The sequence below is a fragment of the Octodon degus genome, unplaced genomic scaffold, assembly GCF_000260255.1.
Source record: "Octodon degus isolate 3935 unplaced genomic scaffold, OctDeg1.0 scaffold00005, whole genome shotgun sequence".
Taxonomy (NCBI): domain Eukaryota; kingdom Metazoa; phylum Chordata; class Mammalia; order Rodentia; family Octodontidae; genus Octodon; species Octodon degus.
Window position 1 is genome coordinate 18,429,881 of NW_004524581.1, and position 16,607 is coordinate 18,446,487.

The 16,607-nt window shown below is 45.7% G+C and overlaps 1 long non-coding RNA gene across 1 annotated transcript in view; it reads right to left on the bottom strand.

Annotated features, from left to right (window-relative positions):
* Positions 1 to 8,532: 8,532 nt before the first annotated feature.
* LOC111818399 overlaps positions 8,533 to 16,607 on the bottom strand; it is a 17,798-nt gene continuing 9,723 nt past the window's right edge. Inside the window, exons 2-3 of the long non-coding RNA XR_002822397.1 lie at positions 16,477 to 16,480; positions 8,533 to 8,549 (exon numbers count right to left, since the gene is read on the bottom strand). This is a non-coding gene — a long non-coding RNA (uncharacterized LOC111818399). The remainder of the gene's footprint in view (positions 8,550 to 16,476; positions 16,481 to 16,607) is intronic.

Consider the following 16,607-nt stretch of genomic DNA (forward strand, 5'->3'; position numbering starts at 1 on the left):
TGATACACACATATAATACCAGACATGGGAGGCTGCGGCTGGAAGTCTGCCAGACATTCAATGAGACCCTGATTCAAAACACCAAATAATCTCCAAAACACAAAAAAACACAACGAGAGAGAGAGAGAGAGAGAGAGAGAGAGAGAGAGAGAGAGGAGGAGGAGGAGCAGAGAGGAGAAGAGCAGAGAAGCGAAGCGAACCAGTACTTAAGAGATCCAGAAGTAAAGCAAAGAAAGTAGGAGGCTGGCAGGATAGGTCAGTGAAAGAGCATTTGCTTAGCATGGATGAGGCCCTGGGCTCATTTCCTAGCACTGAAAGAGAACAGAAAGCATGGAGCAAGTGCATACATACATCTGGACGTGCGTGTTGAAGCAGGTCTTGCTGTGTGGTTCCGGCTGTCCTTCACTCACTGCATAGCCCAACCTGGCCATGAACTCTCAGCCGTCCTCCTGCCTCAGCCTCTCAGGTGCTGTGGTTACAGGGGTGCACCAGCACCCCTGGCCCAAGATCTATATTTATTTATTTATTTATTTATTTTTGTGGAACTGGGGATTGAATTCAGGCCCTTGCACTTGCCAGGAAAGCGCTTATTCTGCTGAGCCATCTCCCCGGCCCTCCAAGATCTATATTTAAAGAGAAGATGTGGCCCCCAACTCTCAAATGAAGCAACACATTAGTTTACAGAGTCAGGGATCTCTACAAACAAATACAAGGGACACTAGTATAAAAATCACAGATAAAAAGAGAAATAGTAAAGCAGTCAGAGCAAAAGATACTCCCTTCAGAGAAGCAAAAAGTAACCTTTTTCTGTTGAAACTATGGAAACCAAGAATGCATGGAATGATACTCTTAGTGTTGAAAGAGAAAGAAAAAAAAATCTGTCAATATAGAAATGTACTTCAAAATTGAATGTACTTCAGAACTATACCTCAGAAATGTCCTGTTGAGATGTATTTCAAAAGTTGAAGCGCACAATTGGAAGATAGCAGTGATGACAACTTCGTACCTTTTGATCTCCTTTTGTCATCAAATATAAGCACAGAACCTACAAAGCAAAGCCTGAAGGTCATGGACAACACAATCAATTTATTTAACACAGTCTAGTAAAAATAAAACAAAAATTCTAGCAAGATTCATTTAAAAAAATAGGCCAATTAACTTCTATAAAAGATAGCATGTAAATCCAACAAGATGAAAAATAAAAGAATAATACAACAATTTCATGCCAAAGACCTTGACTGTATAAATGAAATAGGAAAATGTACTTTAAAAACACATAGTGAGTTCAAGGATAGCCTGAACTACATGGTGAGACCCTGGAAGAAAAAGGAGGAGGAGGAAGAGGAGGAGGAGGAAGAGGAGGAGGGGAGGGGAAGGGAGGAGGAGGAGGAAGAGGAGAAGGGAAGGGGAGAAGGGGAGGGGAGGAAAGGAGGAGAAGACAACTGAGGCAATGACAACAAAGATGATGATGATGACGACAACTATTAAGCAAAATGTTCTGGGATAAAAATCAAAGCATATGGCCTGCCGTGCCAGTCCCCATGGTAGCACGCACCTGTAATCCCAGCACTTGGGAAGCTAAAAACACGAGAACCACTACAAGTCCAATCTTTGTAGTGAGACCCTGTAGACTCAGTAGATCTTGCACTAAATACAAATAAAATATAAAATAAAAGCATAGACGGCACTGGTGGGGGCCAAGGCATGGCTGCGTGATAGAGCACTCAAATGTGGCAGCTGGCACATGGCCTGGGTCCCATCCCCACCTCTGGCACCATAAATAGACAAAACTAGTCGAAAAGTTGTGTTTCTGCTCACCACCACCACCAGAGAATATATAAAAGACTGCTTTGGTGGTGGCAGTGGGTGGCTCTGGGCATTGAACCCAAGGCCTTTGCACTGAGCTGCATCCCCAGCCCGTTTTATTCTCTATTTTGAGCCACTTCTGATATCACTAATTTGCCCCAAGCTGGGCTCAAACTTGTGATCCTCCTTGCTTGGCCTCCCAGAGTGCTGAGGTTACAAGCATGCACTGCCATACCTGGCCAGATAAACATTTTAAAAATAACATTTATAACTGCAATAAAGGATACATCATGGCTAAAAATAAAATTAAGAAAAGATATCTCAGTGGAAAAGCCATAAATCTTTATGAAAGATTTTGGTAGACTTCTGTAAAGAAGGACACAGGGCATATTCCCAATTAGAATATTTAGCATTTTAAAACTGCCAATCCCCTTGATTTAGAGACATGCTAATGAAAGGGCAAAACTGTATGAGAGAAATCATTCTTTTAAAAACTTTCTTCTTCTAAAATTGCCTAGCTCTGTCATTGCTTCATGGCTTTCTTGGCCCCTATAACGGGAGCGCACAACTGAACCTACAGGATCATTCTCCCACCCCTGCAAGCGGTGATCTCGCCCCGCCAGCTGGTCAGAAGAACTGCTGGGCTGCTGTCTCGCCTGTGGACCTCCTGCTTGCAGGTCACATAACGCCCTAGACCACCAGAGGTCAGGCCTCATATTCTTTTTTTTTTTTTTTTTTTTTTTTAAAGGTATATTTATTACATTTATTTATTGTGTGTGTGTGTGGCCAGCTCAGCCCACCAGGGGGCGGGTCTGGCTGGCATGTGGTGCTGGGGATCGAACCGCGGTCCCTGTGCTTTGCCAAGCTTGTTTCAAGTAGGTGCTTTAGACCACTGAGCCATCTCTCCAGCCCCAGGCCTCATATTCTGAGAGTGCCCTGCTCAGCAAGATGCTTGTTTCCTACTGCTGCACAGCTGACCGCCCCTTGGCCACCACCGTGAGCCCGGGGATCCGCCAAAGGAACCCAGCGTGGGCACCGGTGGCCACTGAGGGCCACACGGTCTCGCTTCCGGCTGGCTGCAGGTGCATTCACAGCTGGGGTTCGCTCCTGCAGAGGCTGCAGTCCGCTCCTTGCTGGGGGAGGCCTCTAGCTCTTGTGGGGGGAGGTACCCCAGGACCTGGAGCCTGTCTATGCCCTCTCAGCAGCACCCCGGGCCGGCCGAGTCTCCTTCTGCCCTGCAAGCCTCTGCTGCCCTCCCTCCACCTCAGATCTCTCGCCCTGCGGTGGCTGGACCTTGTGATGCGGTCAGGCCCACCTCTCTCCCCTTGATTAACTCACACGCGGCCCAGAAGTGCACCCGATTATACCTGTCCAATTCCGGTTGCCCTACAACGGAACATGACCCGGATGTGATGGCCCATCACATTCACAAGGGTCAGGGAGAGCATTTTAGATTCTGCCTAGACCTAGGGTGTGGCTTGCTCCACAGGCTCAGGGACTGGACTCTAGAGAGAGGAGGGGGGAGAAATGGAGCAGGGGAGAGAAAGGGAATGGGGAGAGGGAGAAGCGAGAAACAGAGGACTGTAGGTTCTCGGAGTAGCTATATTTAAGGTAGTATATTGAATGCATTTGGCTTATGATATTGTGGCCTAAATTGGGATTACATCTTAACAAACCAGTCTGATCTAAACCCATAAGAAAGCGAAAAAGGAAAGTACAGACAGCATAAAACGTTGCAGCAAGCACCAATGATAAAAGTTGCTAAGCTGTATTTTAACACCTTCAAAACCATGGAGGAACAGGCCAAAAGACAAGTATTTTCACAGAAGAAGTTCAAACTATGAACAAGTGTACCAACACTTGGGGAAAAGCACATGGAGACTCCTAGGACAAGTTATACCTTCTCCACTAGCAGCGCTTGAAACATCTGACAATATCAAGGGTTTGTGGTGGGCAATGAGAATTCACCTACATTAGATGCAAGCCTAAATTTTATTTTTATTTTATTTATTGGATACCGGGTCTCACTATGCACTTCAGGCTCATAGTGATCCTCCTTTCCCAACCTCCCCATCTCTGGGATTACAGGCGCGCGCCACTGAGCTTGCCCAGGGTTCTGGAGCACAATATGTGGTACCTGGGATTGAACTCAGGTCCTTGTGCTCACCAGGCAGGCACTTAGACTGGGAGCCATCTCCCTGGCCCTTGATGCAAGTTTAAATTTTTATTGATTTATGTGTGTGTGTGTGTGTGTGTGTGTGTGGCCAGCTCAGCCCACCAGGGGGCGGGGCTGGCTGGCTTGTGGTGCTGGGGGATTGAACCACGGTCCCTGTGCTTTGCTAAGCTTGTTCTAAGTAGGTGCTTTAGACCACTGAGCCATCTCACCAGCCCCAATGCAAGTTTAAATGGATGCAACTTTGTTAGAAAATAGATGATTATGGTCATACAGTTAAAAATGCACATGGAGCTGGGTATATCCTGGACAGAAATGCTTCCATATGGATGTCCTAGGTGGGAGACAAAAAACAACCCTAGAAACAATGGAAAAATTCAGATGTCCTCCAACAGAGGCATGCATAAGTAAATTATAATCATTGTGTACTTTAACGTTCATGGTAGGATGCTATTTCTTAAAGGTGGTAGAGACTGCTCAGGTATTGATTTCATTCTTCCTTTAAGAATTCTTGCTGGGTGTGGTGGTGCAGGCCTGTAATCCCAACACTCAGGGGGCTGAGGCAGGAGGACTGCCATAATTCAAGGCCAGCCCAACCTGCGCTACACAGTCAAAGCAGGACCAACCTAAAGAACTGTACTGGTTGATACATTGTGTCAACTTGAAAAGTTTAGAAGTTTAATTCAGTGACTGGGACAAAGCCAGGATTCTTAGTTTGTAAACATCCTCATCCTGTGCAAGAGGAGGGCATAGACACTGTGTGAGTTCTATACCCCCAGCCCAGGGTAGCTTGTTTATAGTATAAGGAGGGGAGAGAGGCTGGCTAGAGGCTGCAGCTACTGCCCTTTCCTTTGCTTTTTGCTATTTTCTGCTGCCGTGGACTGCTGCCCTCTGCCATGTGCCACTCTGCCTGGGAGCCAGCTGAGTATGGACTGAAGCCTCCACAAACTGTGAGCTAGAAAATCCTTTCTTTCCTTCATGTCGTGTGCCAGGTATTCTGTACCAGTAACAAGTGAAAAGTAACTGAGACAAGGACAGAGTGAGACCCTGTCTCAAGAAGAATTCTTTCCAACTCCTGTATTCCTTCCCCTGAACATTAGTTAGAGGAGGATGGGTGCTTAAAGATCTAGAAACTAATTTTCAGCCTCCCCAATAAGGGGACAAGGAAAGGGCCACCAAGACCTGTTACAACCCTGCTGTCCATGCAGCGCTGTCCATGCAGCGCCTAGGATGTGCTCCTCCCTCCTCCCTCCTCCTCTTCCTCCTCCTCCTCCTCCTCCTTGACACCCACCTGTCAGCATCCTCTTTGTCTCTTCAGGCTCCTTCCCAGCTGTCCACTCTATTCAACTGATGATAAAACTGATGTCCAGAGAGATGGAGGATGAGCACAAGGCAGTCGGCTGGGGCAGCCCTGGCCCTCTGCAGTCTCTGCTTTTTCTCGGTGATGGCCAGGGCTGGTCCATATCTGTGTCCATGGCGCCCTTGGAGAGAATCCTTTATGAGCCAGGGGTGCTCAGCAAATGCTACCTCCTCTTCCCAGTTCCTTAGCAAAGTTTTCATGAGAGCTTACAAATACCAACCCCACAACTCACATCTTTTTTTTTTTTCCATCCATTCCTCAGTGGATGGGCATTTGGCTCCCCCACCACCACTTTTAGCTTTTACAAATTGCGCTGCTATAAACATGGGTGCACATATATCACTGTGGTATGACGGTGTTGGTTCTCCCAGGAATATACGCAGATGGGGAGTAAGTGGGTATAATGGGAACTCCAATCCTAGTTTTCTGCGGAATCTCCACACTGATTTCCACAGTGGTTGTGCCAGTCTGCACTCCCACCAACAGTAGAGAAGGGTTCCTTTTGCCCCGCAGCCCTTCCAGCATTTCTTCTCTTTTTCTCTTTCTTTCTTTCCTTTCTTTTTCTTTTTCTTTTTCTTTTCTTTTTCTTTTTTTTTTTTTTTTCAGAACCGGGGATTGAACTCAGACCCTTGCGCTTGCCAGGGAAGCGCTTATTCTACTGAACCATCTCCCTGGCCACCCTCCAGTATTTTGTATTGGTTGATTTCTTAATGGTAGCCATTCTTTCTGGGGTGAGTGAATCTTGGTCTTATTTTAATTTGCATCTTCTGAATGACCAATGATGCTGAACACTTTTTTGAAATATTTATTTGCTACTTGCTTTCATCTGACAAGTGTGTATTCCCCTCAGATGCCCATTTTTGGATTGGGTCTTTGAATTTTGGAGGTCTGATTTTTTCTTCAGTTCTTTATATGTCCTATGTTCTACATGTAAGTCCCTTGTTTGAAGGACAACTGGCTAAAAATTTCACCCACGCTGTGGGTTGCCTTTTCCCTCTGCTGGTGATTTCTTTGCTGTGCAGAAACTTTTAAAAATATGAGATCCCAAGGGCTGGCCAGATAGCTCAGCAGACTAAAGCGCCTGCTTAGGCAAGCACAGGGATGGAGTTCGATCCCAGTCGCGCAGTGCTGGCCCCGCCCCCAGGGCACACTGAGGCAGCGACTGAGACTGGGTGACTGGGACAGGGCGTGGTGGCACGCGCCTGTAATCCCAGCACTTGGGAGGCTGAAAACAGGAGGATCACTATAATGTAATGAAATCTTGTAGGCCCTGTACCAAATACATTTTTTAAAAAATTTAAATATGGGACCCCAGTTGTTGATTCTTTGTATTATTTCCCATGCAATCAGGGGTTTGTTGGCAAACCCCTTGCCTTGTGCCTGTGTCCTCAAGACTTCTGACTGTTCTCTCTTCCAGCAGATTTAGTGTTTCTGTTTTAATATTTATACCTTTGACCCATTTCAATTTTAGTTTAGTGCACAGTGATAGACCTGGGTCTAGTTACAGTCCCTGGAATGTGGAATGGATAAAAAAAGATATGACAGGGCCGGGGAGATAGCTCAATGGAATAAGCACTTCCCTGGCAAGCGCAAAGGCATGAGTTCAATCCCCGGTTCCGAAAAAAAAAAAAAAGTAAAAAAAAAGATGTGACATTTTTATATAGTGGACTGCTGGTTAGCCATAAAGAAAGGTAAACTTGAGGCATTTCCAGGTACCTGGGTGCAATTTGGGACCATATTCTTTAAGTGAAATAAGTCAGACTCACACATGTAAACGTCACTTTGTCTCCTTGGTATGAGAAACTGCAAGAATAAAAAAGGATCAAAATATACAATAGATATCATGAAAGAAATGGTCAAAAAGAAAGAGGAACTAAGGGAGGGGGAGGAGGAAAGGAAGGAAGGGAAAAGGGAAACAAAAAGATGATTTTAAAAAAGGATAAAATGAGAATGGGCATGGTGGCACACGGCTGTAATCCCTGTGCTTGGGAGGCTGAAAACAGGAGGATCACTGCGAGTCCGATCTGTGCAGTGAGACCCTGTACTAAATACATTAGAAAAGGATAAAATGGAATCAAAATTTTGTAAATAGGGCGGGGTAGAGGTTTTAGGGAGGAGCGGGATTGCGAAAAAGAGAAATGAAAATACATATAGGGCCGGCAAGATAGCTCAGCAGACTAAGCGCCTACTTAGACAAGTGCAGGGACCGACGGGTTCGATTCCTGTCACCACACGCAGCGCTGAACACGCCCCCAGGTGCGCTGAGCCAGCTACCAAGTCTGAGTCCAGGTGTGGTGTTATGTGCCTGTAATCTCAGCGCTGGGGAGGCAGAAAACATGAGGATCACTACGTGTTCCAGCTGCGTAGCGAGACGTTGTACAAAATTTTAAAAAATCATACACAAGCACAAATTCCCAATGAGGGAAAGGATCGTTATGTATGTCTAAAATCTACCGAGAAACTTAAAAAAAAACCAAACAAACAAAAACGAAAAACTGCAAAACTGCAAAATCGTGTTGATGCTGCCACACAGAATGTGACCAGCAGGGGGCAGCATTTAACTTCCCAGGCTCACAACTCTTCCAGGGAGGTTTATTTTATTATTTTTTTAAGAGAGTAAAATTATTAATTAAAACAGAGAAATTACAAGTGACACAGAATTTCACTTAACAAAGTAATACGAATTTCACATTATTTTCTGTAATACATTGCATTGTCTTCTAGTTATTCATAGTACCATATATATGCATGTAAAATTGGAAGAACAAAATAACGTATAAGAAATTAAGAAAAAAAGTACAATCAATTGAAAAAAGGAGACAAAACATATTAAGTACTATCTGCTCCTTTGCATAGACCAGCGGAAATGCACAGCACAGTTGTCTAAACCATCCTGCTTACATACATAGATAAATCTCTTTCCCCACTCCCTCTCCTGTCCCTCTCTGCAGTTCAATAACTCTTTCCTTTTGAATAAGCCCATTTCCTTTTCCCAGTATCTACTGTACCCTTCAGATTCCATTTTCTTTTTTCAGGTTCTCACACTAAGGAGACAATATGATATTTGCACGTGTGGGTCTGATTTATTCACTTGAGTATGTTCTCTGGTCGCATTCATTTACCAACAAAAAACTCAAACTTTTGATCCCAAGTACCAAATATCAAAAAAAAAAAAAAAGACTTGAATTTGTGCCCCGCCTCTGGGCAGCCCTGAGACGGCAGCTGAGACAGAACATGGCAGTGCGCACCTGTAATCCCAGAACTTGGGAGGCTGAAAACAGGAGAATCACTATGAGTCCGATCTATGTAATGAAACCCTGTATACCCTGTAGACTCTGTACTAAATACAGAAAAAAATGACTCAAATTTATCCTGTTTTATAGCTGAATAATACTCCACTGTATAAATTCTTTTTTTTTTTTTTGTGGAACCGGGGATTGAACTCAGGTCCTTGCACTTGCCAGGGAAGCGCTTATTCCATTGAGCCATCTCCCCGTCCCAAAATTTCTAAATTCTTTTTTTTTTTTTTTTTTTGTCCACTGTATAAAAATGCCACATGTTATCTGTTCTTCAGTCGATGGGCATCTGGGTTGTTTCCAGGATTTAGCTATGACAAATTGCACTGCTATAAACATGGGTGCACATGTATCACTTCCATTGGAGGTTTAAAAGAGACAATTTATTTTTCCCCCATTCTACAAACCACTTGCAATCTGCTGCTCCCAGTTTCCCACCTCTCCTGGTGCAGGTCACATCCATCTACTCCTCTGCTGAGCAATCACTGATGGGGCATCTGCAGGAACTCAGGGTTTAGACGCGGCGGCAGGAGAGGGACACACAGAAATGCAACAGGAATGTGACACCTCTTAGGAGCCCTACAAGATGCAGATTCTCACAGTTGCCTTGTGGGGAAGGGACTCCACCTTAATGCTCTCCCTTGCTTCTGAGGAAACTGAGGCTCAGGGGCTGCGAGATAAGCTTAAATTCACAAAGCAAGGTCAGATTTTTCTCATTTCCATCCAGTGTGTTTTCTGCATTGCTGAGCTGGTTCTCAAAGGTAAAGCCTATTCTGAAGATAATTCCAGTCTATATGCCCAGCAGGGAGGCCTGGAAGTTAATTTGAAGATCTGTGGACTGGTCCTTACTCCTCAGGGTCACGGCCAGCTTCCAGCCTGCCTTCAGGGTTGGGGTGCGGTGGGAGATGAGAGTCCAGCATCTGGGTCTTTACTTCAGCAGGGCCGTGAACAACTGCTCACTGTGCGTCAGGATCTGGTCATGTTGAGATGGGCATTTGCCGGTGCCAACAAGGAGCTCAGTGTTTCACTGAGGACAAACATGATGGTCCAGGAATTTGGGAAATAACTCAGGGGAATGAAAGGGGAAATGAAAATTTCAAATAAAGCCTGCCAAGAATACCCGCCAAAAGCAGATGGACACATTAAGAGAAGCGTGATAATGGGACATTTCTTCCTTTGTGTAACCCATGTTTGTTTAACTGATGTCTTCACAATGTAAATTGAGATGTTTAAACTCCCTTAGCAACTCATGATGTCACTCAACCCTCCAATCACAATGTGCCACATCTGCCTTGGTACCTTTCTACTTGCTATCCCTGTAAAAGTCCTAAGACCTGTTAGCCCATAAGGCTCATCTATTTTCCTACCAATAACTCAAATTTATCCTGCATAGCAGAGTAGTGCTTCATTATACAAATGCTACATTTGATAATAAACCAGACATACACCCTTAAATAATACATAATTCTTCTTATATGGTAAATCCAAATCATAAATAAAGAGTGAAATAATAGAAGATAGATCATAGAGCTGGGTATAGCAGCACATGCCTGTACTTCCAGCACTCAGGAGGCTGAGGCAGGAGGTTTTCCATCAGTTTGAGACCAGCCTGGGCTGCACAGTGATATCAAGGCCAGTTTAAACTGCATAGTGAGGGGCCGGGGAGATGGCTCAGTAGGATAAGCGCTTGAATGGCAAATGCAAGGATCTGAGTTCAATCCCCGGATCTGAAAAAAAAAAAAAAAAACTGCATAGTGAAACCCTGTCTCAGAAAAACAAACCAAACCAAAATGAGATAATAGAAAATGGAGATGGATCCTTTGTACATGGGAAGAGGGCCAGGAGATGGAGGAGTGGGGGGAAGGGAAGGGGACATGAAGTGAATCGAACTGCGCTATGTACAGGCGCTGTCTCCCCAGATGAATATCATTGTTATGCACTGAAAACACTGACTAATAAAAATAAAAATTAAAAGAAAAGATTAGAGGGCTGGGGATATAGGTGTCTGCCTGGCAAGTGCAAGGTTCTGAGTTCGATCCCCAGTACCACCAAAAAAAAAAAAGAAAAAAGAAAAAGAAAGAATGAATGAATGAAAAGAAAAAAGAAAAAAAAAAAGATTAGCCATACAGGGCTCTCTTTACACCACATACTTACCCTTGTCTCGGCTTAATCACTCATCACAGTTCCGCTGCGTTCTCACTCCAGGCTTTTATATAAGTGCCGCACACTAACCAATTGTGCCACTGGAGCTTCAATGATTTTTTTTTTTTTTTTTTTTTTTTGGTGGAAGCGAGGATTGACCCACTCCAGGCTTTTGGTCTCCCGATTGGACCCAGACTGATACGGACCTGTCGCCCTCAAGCCTTAAGATTCACCACACACCTCAAAGGTTCCGGGGTTCGATCCCCAGCACCATAAGCCATGCCGGCTCTACCCCCGGGATGCACTAAGATGGTGATTGAGACTGAGCACAGCGGCACACGCCTGTAATCCCAGCTCTTGGGAGGCTGAAAGCAGGTGGATCACTATGAGTCCGAACTATGTAGTGAGACCCTGTAGACCCTGCACTAAATACAAAAATGCACCACTGAGCATGCACACTGTTTCCTTCATATTTCAGTCACTTTTAATATGGTTTCCATTATTAACTCTTAAAATGAGCTCTTGTTTTAAGAAAAGCCATGCATTGACCACGTAATTCTTCATTTTATTTTATTGATTATTATTACTTTCCTTTTGTCAGCTCTGTAATTGTATTTCCAAGTTAGTTCTCCTCCACATTCACTGTCTGGAGACTTTTGAACATGGTAACAGGGACGGAGGTGACCAAGGTACGCAGCTTGTTTGGTGACTCTTCATCCTCATTCGGTTTCCTGAACAACCGTACCCGGACACGAGATCGAATGTTTCTTATTCCTTTGGCTGAGACAGCTTCGTTGAGCCTGGGGTCGAGGTGCGCGTGTCTGGAGTCCCCATCTCCTTCATGGCAAACTTCCGGCTCTCCTTAAGTGCCCGAGGGGCGTGCTTCTTGAAGCGCACTCCGTGGATGCGCTTGTGAATGTTGATTGTGCATTCTCGGGTCACCACCTCGTTGATGGCAGAATGGCCCTTCTTCTCCTCGCCACCCTTCTTTGCGGGAGCCATTCTGCCAGGCCCCTCTTCTTCTTTTTATTCATACAAATATTCACTTTTTGTTTTGGTATTGGGAATGGAACGCAGGACACCGGCGCATGTGACGCTGAGCTAGATCCCCCCCCCCCTTTGTACAAGGATTTTTAAATACACATTTTGTGTTCAAGATGATGGCGAATACTGTTAATTGTACAGTATATAAAGAAAGAAAATACTTAAATATATTTAGAAGCACTGGAACTGTCTATACAAAACAAGCAAAAATGGATTTTTTTTTTTTTTAACTTTTGAAGTATTGCAACAGGCCTACAGGGTTTTGTTTGTTTGTTTGTTTGTTTGTTTGTTTGTTTTGCGGAACCAAGGATTGAACTCAGGCCCTTGCACTTAGCCAGGGAAGCGCTTATTCTACTGAGCCATCTCCCCGGCCCAGGCCTACTGGTTTTTAACAAAAATGTCTTTGCACAGCTCTTCCCAATGCCCCATTAATAGCAAAGCGGGACAACACCTTTTTGAAAAATAATGTTTCTGAATGCTAAACATGCTACTGTTGTTTGCACAGTTTGATCAAAATGATAAATGTACTTTGAGTCAAGCAAATCCTAGAAAGAATAGATCAAACAACCTGAAAATTATTTGTGTAAAATTCATCACACATTATTTTACTTCGTTGCTTGAAAAGTAAAAAAAGTGTATTTACAAAATATTTTGCACTCAAAATGCTAACACGAACAGGTTTCCCTGCGTAACACATCTTGCGTGATGCGTGCGCGTACGTGCTTATTGAAGGGAGACAAGGAACGTGCTCCACAGACTGGGAGCGCCCCTGAAATGGGCTTCATCACAGAATAAAGAGAAAGGAGTCTTTCTTATCACAATACTTGGGTGGGTCTTCACCTCGTGTAAATAAGGTGTTGGGCCACCTCTCCTAGCATTTCACCTCCCATCAGATATAAAGTGTCCTGAGGAAAACTCGGGTTGGCTTTTGGCCAGATGTAAATGAGTGTTCAGAAGCAGAGTCTTTTGATTGGTTGTGCCCATATGTAAATGAAGGCTAGAGAATGGTGCTTTCTGATTGGCTCTTCAAACAGCACCAGATTCAAATGAAGGACTGAGAACATTGCTCTCTGACTGGTTGCATGTACCGCGCCGGGGCCCTAGGCGTCAGTGTGGGCTCCAGAGCGTTGTGCGCATGTCCTCACCTTTTAGGAACTATCTCGCTCAACCCGTTAGCCGTGGGTTTTCACGACTTTTTGCACACTGAGGCCGCTTAGTTGCTCAGTATGCCCCAGCCCTAACTTCCTACCTCAGTTGGTCTCATGCAGAGAGAGAAGCAGGGCCCATTAGAAGCCCGAGAGTATTTAAGATGAAGCGCAGCTACTGCAGATACTGAAAGGGAAGCCCGTGCTCTCCCAGCTTCCCGGAGAGGCCAGGTCCTCAGCAACGTGCCTCGCACATCTCCCTGAGCGCATCTCAGGGCATCTCAGGGAGACATGCTAGAAAGCACATCTGGTACAGTGCCCCTTCCTGTAGGTTGAGCGCCGCCGACCAAAGCACTACAATAGTAATTCTTCGAGGCAGGCAGTAAGGCACCCAGCCCTGGGACTCCCGCTAAAACTGGGCAGAATCCTTTCTCTGTGGGCACTGATTCCTTAGGAGCATTTGTTTCAGCCGAGCGTCTGAAAACGAAACAAAACCAAACAGTACTTCCCATGGCTGAAGAGGAAAGGAGCCATAGCCCTGTATAATAAACTGAGCTGAGGCTCGGATTAGATTAACTTGTTTTCAAGAAAGTGTTCGTGGAGGGAAGATCAAGCCATAGCCCCTCCTAAGTGCTGCAAGGGCGCCCCTGCAGGCAGAGTCAAAATATTTTCAGGAGGAGCTTTGCAGACAGCCAAGGAGCGGGTACCTGAGGACCCACTTCCAAGGCGTAATGCACAGAGCCAGCGGAAATCAGAAGGATACAGCGATGTGTAACCACACAGCCACTGGCCACGCACACGCAGAAATCGGCAGCACCTCTAATTCTGAGCAACAACTCACTAGCGCGGTGAGATGGCACACTTAGACTTCCAGCACCAGGAGGCTGAAGCAGGAGGATTGCTGTGAGTTCAAAGCCAGCCTTGGCTATACAGTGATGGTAAAGCCATTGTAGTCTGAACTACAATGACACCCTATCTAAAAACAAAAACAACTCCCCAAACCAAGACACATTTTTAAAAAGACTTATTCATTTATTCAGTTGGTACAGCGTCTCCTTATGCATCTCAGACTCATAGTGATCCTCCTGTTGCAGCCTCCCCGGCTTTGGGATGACAGGTGTGCGCCACCACTCCTGGTTTCAGTGACTGGCATGTGGTACTGGGGATTGAACCCAGGTCCTTCACTTTTCAGGTAGGCGCTTAGACCGCTGAGCTATCTCCCAGGCCCCCAAAAACTTTGTTAATCTGGTTGTGCTGGTATATGCAAAGTAACTCAATAAGGTGATCTATCTACTGTTTATAGTTTTTTTTTATATACATTTCCTTCCCTACATGTCTCCCTGAAGTTGGAGGTTATCTCTTAAAACGTTTTGTAAGGGGTATGGAGGTAGCTCAGTGGCAGAACATGTGTTTAGCATGTGTAGGAACTCTGGATTTAATCCCTAACACTGAGAAGAAGAAAGGTGATTTCAGATGTAGTAGTCGTCCCTACTTCCAGAGGTCCTATGTAGCAGTATTGTCTCTTAGGGCCACTCCTGGTCTGTGACGTCAAAGCCAGGTAATTTGCATTCAGGGGCATGTGACACCTGCTGTTCTCCAGTGCAGGGCAGGTGGCAGGGCCATATTTTATGTGCTATCTCACGGCACAGACATGACCTTGGGGCTGCCACCACCTGGTGGGCTGAGCGGGCCTCTCTGGGCATGGCTTGTCTCCTAAGTTCCCACAAGGATGGGATAGGTTGTACATTTGCAGAATATGTGTGGGCCAGGGCTGGTCAGATAGCTCAGTGAACTAAAGCACTTGCTTAGGCAGACGCAGCAGCTGGGATACGATCCCCAGTGTGCCGTGCTGGCCCCGCCTCTGGTGTGTGCTGAGACAGTAGTAGCATATGCCTGTAATCCCAGGACTTGGAAGGCTGAAAGCAGGAGACTTACTATGAGTCCAGTCTACATAGTGAGACCCTATAGACCCTGTAGCTCTTGTACTAAATACATTTTTTAAAAAATTAGAGGGGCTGGAGAGATGGCTCAGTGGTCTAAAGCACCTACTTGAAACAAGCTTGGCAAAGCACAGGGACCACGGTTCGATCCCCCAGCACCACATGCCAGCCAGCCCCGCCCCCTGGTGGGCTGAGCTGGCCACACACACACACACAATAAATAAATGTAATAAATAAAAATAAATAAATAATTAAAAAAAATTAGAATATGTGTGGGCCATTAACTCTGACTCTGTCTGCTTCAGACCTTTACGCATACCTCAGTAATTGGGATTCTTGGGACACATCCTGTTATCTGTTTTAAAATGCTTAGTTGCTTTCCTCCCCTATCATTTCTGGAGTTTGGTGCTGGGGAGAGCGAGAGCAGTACACATTCAGCCCATTACCATGTACAAAGAAGTCAGAGAGGTTTTAGAAGCGGTAAGCGTTCAGCAAAACCCTGGATGGTGAGTCAGAGCAGCCAATGGGAAAAGAGGAGAGAAGTTATTGCTGGTGATGAGGCAGCAGGAGGAAGCTGCCGGGATGAGACACGCACAGTTCTGTGGGAACAGCTGAGCCATGTAGCAAAATCCTCTTTCAAAATTAAAAAGCAAAAAAGGCTCAGTGCAAGAGCCCCGGGTTCAGTCCCCAGTAAAACACGCACACACACACGCGCGTGCCCTCACATTTTGAGGCAGGCAAAGGTCCTCAGGCTGCAAAGGGCAAGGCGGAGCACACACCAATCCGAGGCGTTGGATTTTCTCTTGGGGTGCCCTGGGTGGTTTGGGGAAAATAAGAAAGGGTCTACATCTCGTCCACCCTGGATGGCAGGTCTGAGGGCGGACCCCTGGAGTTGTAGAGGTTCAGCCTGGATGTGGGTCAGAAAGGCCTGAAGACCAGGGCAGTAGTCCCACTTTCCAAGGCCCACTGTGATGGAAATTTTTAAAAATTAAAATCAAATAGTAGTCTGACCCCATATTAGGACAACATAAGACCATGCAGCCCACCATGTAACTTGTCTGTTTGACTCAGCCTTGACTGATTACCCCGGAGATAACCTGACCCCATTCGGAGTGCCTGCACCCAGCCGCATACTTCATACTTTCTAGCAAAGAGAGTTGACCAACCCTGTTACTTACTTCAAGGACTTTCTGCCCAGCAAAGAGAGATAAGTGATGCTACCAAATAAAAAGGCACAACGTTTTTCAGCTTTTGTTCTTCCTGCCCGCAAACCTGTATCATAAACTAAGCCCAAGGCGGGCTCTGGGCTGGTGCTTTGGGACTGATTCCCCATCGCCTGCCTGCCTGATACAGTTGGATGCCTTCTGACTCCTTGGTGCACAGCGCTGTCCATTGGGTTCGGTACTGGTTCCTCAACACCAGCAGTAAAGGCTCACCAGGAAGCTGCAGATTCCTCACAAGGTCTCCGTGGGAGCGGCTCGGCGAGGGTTTCCCTTCTCGGATATTTCTGTAGAAGTCACAGAGGCAAGGTGTTTCATGTACATGTGGGAGGGTGGCTGGATGTTTCCACTCTGCTTCCCCACCCATCTTACTTCTCACTGGCCTTGTGTTGGAGTGGCCGCAGGCACTTCCAGTTCCTGGTCAGGGATGGGACCTGTGTGACAACAATATCATCAAGATACAGGATGAGTGTTTAAGGTT